The sequence below is a fragment of the Moschus berezovskii genome, chromosome 5 (assembly GCF_049115385.1).
Source record: "Moschus berezovskii isolate FMDL1 chromosome 5, NW_MosBer_1.0, whole genome shotgun sequence".
Lineage (NCBI taxonomy): Eukaryota > Metazoa > Chordata > Mammalia > Artiodactyla > Moschidae > Moschus > Moschus berezovskii.
The window spans coordinates 81,614,300-81,621,795 of NC_142464.1; the positions used below are offsets into that span (position 1 = coordinate 81,614,300).

At 40.6% G+C, this 7,496-nt stretch overlaps 1 pseudogene; it reads right to left on the bottom strand.

Annotated features, from left to right (window-relative positions):
- Positions 1-6,741: 6,741 nt before the first annotated feature.
- LOC148777864 (HIG1 domain family member 1A, mitochondrial pseudogene) lies at positions 6,742-7,172 on the bottom strand (annotated as a pseudogene).
- Positions 7,173-7,496: the final 324 nt, after the last annotated feature.

Here is a 7,496-nt window from a genome sequence, read left to right on the forward strand (position 1 = left end):
TTGATCCCTGCCTCCTGTACAATGTCCCGAACCTCAGTCCATAGTTCTTCAGGCACACTGTCTATCAGATCTAATCCCTTGAATCTATCTATCATTTCCACTATATAATTGCCAGGGATTTGATTTAGGTCATACTTGACTGGTCTGGAGAAAGCAAGAGAGTTCCAGAAAAACATCTATTTCTGCTTCATTGACTATGCCAAAGCCTTTGACTATGTGGATCACAATAAACTGTGGAACATTCTGAAAGAGATGGGAATACCAGACCACCTGACCTGCCTCTTGAGAAACCTGTATGCAGGTCATGAAGCAACAGTCAGAACTGTGCATGGAACAACAGACTGGTTCCAGATAGGAAAAGGAGTACGTCAAGGCTGTATATTGTCACCTTGCTTATTTAACTTATATGCAGAGTACATCATGAGGAACGCTGGGCTGGAAGAAGCACAAGCTGGAATCAAGATTGCTGGGAGAAATATTAATAACCTCAGATATGCAGATGACACTACCCTTATGGCAGAAAGTGAAGAGGAACTCAAAAGCCTCTTGATGAAAGTGAAAGAGGAGAGTGAAAATGTTGGCTTGAAGCTCAACATTCAGAAAACAAAGATCATGGCATCTGGTCCCATCATTTCATGGGAAATAGATGGAAAAACAGTGGAAACAATGTCAGACTTTATTTTTGGGGGCTCCAAAATCACTGCAGATGCTGATTGCAGCCATGAAATTAAAAGACGCTTACTCCTTGGAAGGAAAGTTATGACCAACCTTGATAGTATATTAAAAAGCAGAGACATCACTTTGCCAACCAAGGTCCGTCTAGTCAAGGCTATGGTTTTTCCCGTGGTCATGTATGGATGTGAGAGTTGGACTGTGAAGAAAGCTGATCGCCGAAGAATCGATGCTTTTGAACTGTGGTGTTGGAGAAGACTCTTGAGAGTCCCTTGGACTGCAAGGAGATCCAACCAGTCCATTCTAAAGGAGATCAGTCCTGGGTGTTCATTGGAAGGACTGATGGCTAAAGCTGAAAATGCAATACTTTGGCCACCTCATGCGACGAGTTGACTCACTGGAAAAGACTCTCATGCTGGGAAAGGTTGGGGGCAGGAGGAGAAGGGGACGACAGAGAATGAGATGGCTGGATGGCATCACCGACTCTGTGGACATGAGTTTGAGTGAACTCTGGGGGTTGGTGATGGACAGGCAGGCCTGGCGTGCTGTGATTCATGGGGTCGCGGAGAGTCGGACAGGACTGAGCGACTGAACTGAACTGAACTGAACCGACTGGTCTAGTGGTTTTCCCTACTTTCTTCAATTTAAGTCTGAATTTGGCAATAAGGAGTTCATGGTCTGTGCCACAGTCAGCTCCTAGTCTTATTTTTGCTGACTGTATAGAACTTCTCCATCTTTGGCTGCAAAGAACCTATAATCAGTCTGATTTCAGTGTTGACCATCTGGTGATGTCCATGTGTAGAGTCTTCTCTTGTGTTGTTGAAAGAGTGTGTTTGCTAGGACCAATGTTTCCTTTTGGCAAAACTCTATTAGACTTTGCCCTGCTTCATTCTGTACTCCAATGCCAAATTTGTCTGTTACTCCAGGTGTTTCTTGACTTCCTACTTTTGCATTCCAGCCCCCTATAATGAAAAGGACATCTTTTTTGGGTGTTAGCTTTATAGCCTTTCCCAAAATGCTGTATGAATGGAATCATAAGGAAAGTGACCTTTTGTATCTGGCTTCTTTCACTTAGCATAATGCTTTTGAGATTCATCTATGTAGTTGCCTGTATTAGTAGCTAGTTCCTTTTCATCGTTATTAAAAATTATTTTTAGCAGAAGACATTTGAATTCCTGAAATTACTCATCTTCCTAAAAGCAGAAGTATGAAGAATTCAACGATCACAAATCCCTTCCCCTAGAGGCCATCTGTGGGATCCATCAAGGATGACTGAGGCTTATCATGGGAAATGAGAAGTCTCCACACTACATGTAAACATACTTTGTCCCAGAACTATCATATCTCCCATCTATTCTTCTCAGGTCCAAATATCTTTCCAAAAAGTCAATTTGTTTCTCCTTTCTTCCTCCCTTTCCCTCATTGAGAACTCACTTGTTTCCCCTTAAGTATCTGTCTTTCCCTCCCCTTCCCCTATTAAGATGATATAAAGAAAGTGTTAGTTGCTCAGTCATGTTCTACTCTTTGTGACCCCATGGACTATAGGCCCCCAGGCTCTTCTGTCCAAGGAATTCTCCAGGCAAGAATACTGGAGTGGGTAGCCTTTCCCTGCTCCTGGGGATCTTCCCTACTTGGGCACTGAACCCGGGTCTCTGACATTGCAGGCAGATTCTTTACTGCCTGAGCCACCAGGGAAACCCATTAAGATGGCATATAAACCCCAAGTTCTAATTGCCTCTTGAGTCACACATTTCTCTGCAGCCATACCTTAACAAAAATATGGCGATTAAATGTTATCTTTTGCTAATATGTCTTCTATCAGTTGAATTTGAAAGATCCCAGTCACTGAAGGGGGCTTCCTTGGTGTCTCAGTTGGTAAAGAATCTGCCTGCAATGTGGGAGCCCTGGGTTCAGTCCCTGGGTTGGGAAGATCCCCTGGAGAAGGGAAAGGCTACCCACTCCAATATTCTGGCCTGGAGAATTCCATTGACTGTATAGTCTATGGGGTTGCAAAGAGTCTGACAAGACTGAGCAACTTTCACTTTCAATCACTAAAGCAAGTACGGGAAAAGTTTTAATTTCCTGACACTTTATTTCATTGTATGGATGTATTAACATTGTTTATCTATTCACCAGTTGGACATTTGGGCTGATCCCTGTTTTTGGACACTTCCCTACCAGTTCTTTGCATAACATAAAATTTCAGTTCTGTTCTGGAACAGGATATCCAGATTATATACTTCAAGTCTCTATAGGAAACTTCAAGACTGTTTTCCAAAATGGTTGTATGGCCAGTTTGCATTGCCATCATTAATATATGAAGCTCCAGTGGCTCAGTATTTTCATCAGCACTTTATATTGCCCGCTGTTTTACTTTAAGCCATTCTGGAAGGTTAAGTGTTAATTTGAAGACAAATGAGGAAAACATACAGATTACTCATCAAAGAAATACTTATTGATAAAACTAGTGCCTGGTTTTAGCTTCAGCTGAGTTCAACATTTTGTCAGATGTTTCATTTCGTTGATTGTCAGGAGTAAGATCATGTGAAGAACATATGACACAGTACCTTATCTCACAGTCCTCAGGGTCAGGTCAAAGGAACATACAAAAGAAAAGCACGCGCCCAAGAAAATTTGCTATGGCACATCAGGAGCACACAGTAGAAGCTTTCTACCTCTTTCTCAAAGGAAGAGAAAGCCTTCAAGAAGTTTCAGTTCAGTTCAGTTCAGTCGCTCAGTCGTGTCCGACTCTCCGCGACCCCATGAATCACAGCACGCCAGGCCTCCCTGTCCATCACCAACTCCCGGAGTTCACTCAAACTCATGTCCACAGAGTCGGTGATGCCATCCAGCCATCTCATTCTCCGTCGTCCCCTTCTCCTCCCGCCCCCAACCTTTCCCAGCATCAGAGTCTTTTCCAGTGAGTCAACTCATCGCATGAGGTGGCCAAAGTATTGCAGTTTCAGCTTTAGCATCAGTCCCTCCAATGAACATCCAGGATTGATCTCCTCTAGAATGGACTGGTTGGATCTCCTTGCAGTATAAGGGACTTATTTGAGTTAAATCCCCTTTCCCCTAAACTAATGATGAGCCTTGTACTTTAAAATATCAATCCTGTATCTTCAGTATTTTAAAAGCTATAGAAGTCAACAAAGCCTCTCCTAGCCAAAAGACAAATAATTTTAGCATAAAAGTATACTGAAGAGTTAAGGAAAGGTGGTTTGAAGAGACTTACCTCAAATACCCTGTCTGTGGGGCCATTGAACAAAGTAGCTCATCAGGCCCAGAGGAATTTTTAGAAAAGGATGGTCCTGGGGCTAGGAACAAACAGAGGAAGACTGGAGAGTTTGAGACAGAAAGATTAGTGGACCAGTTGAAAATCTGTGTCCTTTGATCTCAGTTCCAGCTGTGCTCCAACTAGGTGAGCAAACGTAGGCAAGCCAAATGCTTGCAGGCCTGTCTTTCCATCTATAAAACAGAGCTTAGACCCCTGAGATCTCTTTTAGCTGTGACATTTTGTGGTTTGCATATCACATGGAGGGAGAATTCTCAAAAAAAGGACAATGGGGAGGGCCAGGGCAGAGAAATGAAATAAGGGGAGGGGTAGGGCTATGCAGGGAGAGAGGTGTGGCTTGTATCTAAACAGAGGCGAGTGGAGTCACCCCTAAGGCTCAAACAGACTCTTAAATTCCACTAAGGCAAGGTGTGGAACTAGGAGTATGCTGGGAATACAATATGCAAAAGAGCAAGAGTTGTTGTGTTTTCATTGTCATTTGTTTCTAGAAGTTTTTTGATTTCCCTTTTGATTTCTTCAGTAACCTGTGGATTATTTAGAAATGTGTTGTTTAATCTCCATGTGTTTGTGTTTCTTACACTTTTTTCCTTGTAATTGATATCTGGTCTCATAGCATTGTGGTTGAAGAATATGCTTGATACAATTTCAATTTTCTTAAATTTATTGAGGTTTGATTTGTGGCCCAAGATGTGGTCTATCCTGGAGAATGTTCCATGTGCACTTGAGAAGAAGGTGTACTCTTCTGCATTTGGATGGAATGTCTTGAAGATATCAATGAGATCCATCTCATCCAATGTATCATTTAAGACTTGTGTTTCCTTATTAATTTTCTGTTATGATGATTTGTCCATCAATGTGAGTGGGGTGTTAAAGTCGCCTACTATTATTGTGTTCATGTCAATTTCTCCTTTTATGTCTGTAAGTGTTTGTCTTATGTATTGAGGTGCTTCTACATTGGGTGCATGCTTCCCTGGTGGCTCAGATGGTAAAGTGTCTGCCTGCAATGCGGGAGACCCAGATTCAATCCCTGGGTCAGGAAGATCCCCTGGAGAAGGAGATGGCAATCTATTCCAGTACTCTTGTCTGGAAATTTCCATGGATGGAGGAACCTGGTGGGTTACAGTCCATGGGGTCACAAAGAGCCGGACATGACTGAGCAACTTCACTTTCTATGTTGGATGCATAGATATTTACAATTATTATGTCTTCCTCTTGGACTGATCCCTTGATCATTATGTAGTGTCCTTCCTGATTTATTGTAATCTTCTTTATTTTAAGGTCTATTTTGTCTGATATGAGATTGTTAATCCAACTTTCTTTTGCTTCCCATTTGCATGGAATGTATTTTTCCATCTTCTACTTTCAGTCTATATGTGTTTTGAGGTCTGAAGTGGGTTTCTTGTAGACACCACATATATGGGTCTTGTTTTTGTATCCATTTAGCCAATTTGTGTCTTTTGGTTGGAGCATTTAATCCATTTACCTTTAAAGTAATTATTGATATATATGTTACTATTGCCATTTCTTAATTGTTTGGGGTTGATTTTGTAGATCTTTTTTCTTCTGTTGTATTTCTTGACTATATAAGTCCCTTCAACATTTGTTGTAAAGCGGGTTTGGTGGTACTGAATTCTCTTAACTTTTGCTTGTCTGAAAAGCTTTTTATTTCTCCATCAATTGTGAATAAGATTTTTGTTGGATACAGCAAACTTGGCTGTAGATTTTTCCCTTTCAGTACTTTAAAGATATCCTGTCATTCCCTTCTGGCCTACAGAGTTTCTCCTGAAAGTTCAGCTGTTAAGCATATGGGCTTTCCCTTGTATGTTACTTGTTGCTTCTCCCTTGCAGCTTTTAATATTCTTTCTTTGTGTTTAGTCTTTGTTAGCTTGATTCGTGTGTGTCTTGGTGTGTTTCTCCTTGGGTTTATCCTGTATGGGACTCTTTGTTTCTCTTGGATTTCGTTGACTATTTCCTTTTCCATGTTGGGGAAATTTTCAACTATAATCTCTTTAAAAATTTTCTCATACCTTTTCCTTTTCTCTTCTTCTGGGACCCCTATAATTTGAATGTTGGTGCATTTGATATGGTGCCAGAGATCTGACTGTCCTCAGCTCTTTTCATTCTTTTTACTTTATTCTGCTCTTCAGAAGTTATTTCCATCATTTTGTCTTCCAGTTCACTGATTCATTCTTCTGCTTCAGATATTCTGCTATTGATTCCTTCTAGAGTATTTTTAATTTCAGTAATTGTGTTGCTTGTCTCTGTATGCTTATCCTTTAATTCTTCTAGGTCTTTGTTAATTGATTCTTGCATTTTCTCCATTTTGTTTTTTTTTCAAGGTTTTTGATCATCTTCACTATTATTATTCTGAATTCTTTTTCAGGTAGTCTACCTATTTCCTCTTCATTTATTTGGACTTCTGTGTTTTTAGTTTGTTCCTTCATTTGTGCAGTATTTCTCTGCCTTTTCATTATTATTTTTTTAAGTTATTGTGTTTGAGGTCTCCTTTCCCAGGCTTCAAGGAAAGTTGAATTCTTTCCTTGAAGAAGGTTGAATTCTTTCTTCCTTTTGATTTCTGCCCTCCCAAGATTAGCACAGTGGTTTGTGTGAGCTTCCTATAAGGTGAGATTTGTGCTGAGTTTTTGCTTGTTTGTTTTTCTTCTGTTGGCAAGGCTGAGTGAGGTCATAATCCTGTCTGCTGATGATTTGGTTTGTATTTTTGCTATGTTGTTTATTTATTTATTTATTTATTATTATTTTTTTACCATGTTCTTGTCTGACCCAAACAATTTATTTTCACCATAAACATATAACCTCAATATGAGATGTCTAACTAAAGCAAGCACCACCAACACGACCAAGACAGCATCTCCTCTTCTAATGTTTAGGTCTTCCCCAGAATTCTTGATAGAGGGAATAGCCCATACCAAGAGTCATTGTTCCCACAACAAAGCCTTGGGCTGCCACACGCATGTGGATCAGGTGAACAGACATTTTAGTATTTCCCCTGCTCTTCAATCTATATAACCCATAGGCAACAATTGCTGCAAAACCTGCCATTCCAATGGGGACAAATGGTGCCTCTCTAGCTTTTCGGATAAGTTTAGATCCCTGATCTTCATCATATGAAGAAAGAGAAATATCTGTGTCGCTTGACATAGTGATTGAATAATCTTCAACTTCAAGACGTTTCAGGTTCCTACCAGATTCTCTGCTATGTTGTTTAGATGAGGTGTCCTGCACAGGGTGCTACTGGTGGTTAGGTGATGCAGGGTCTTGTATTCAAGTGGTTTCCTTTGTGTGAGTTCTCATTATTTGATACTCCTTAGGGTTAGTTCTCTGGTAGTCTAGGGTCTTGGAGTCAGTGCTCCTACTCCAAAGGCCCAGGGCTTGATCTCATTTTTTAGGCTTTGATAATGGTTTGTACTTGATGCATTTTACACTCCATTCAAGAACTTCTTTACAACACTGACATACTCCATCATGAAGTTTTGCATTAATTTTTCACATGACTCCTCACAGAGGTCAA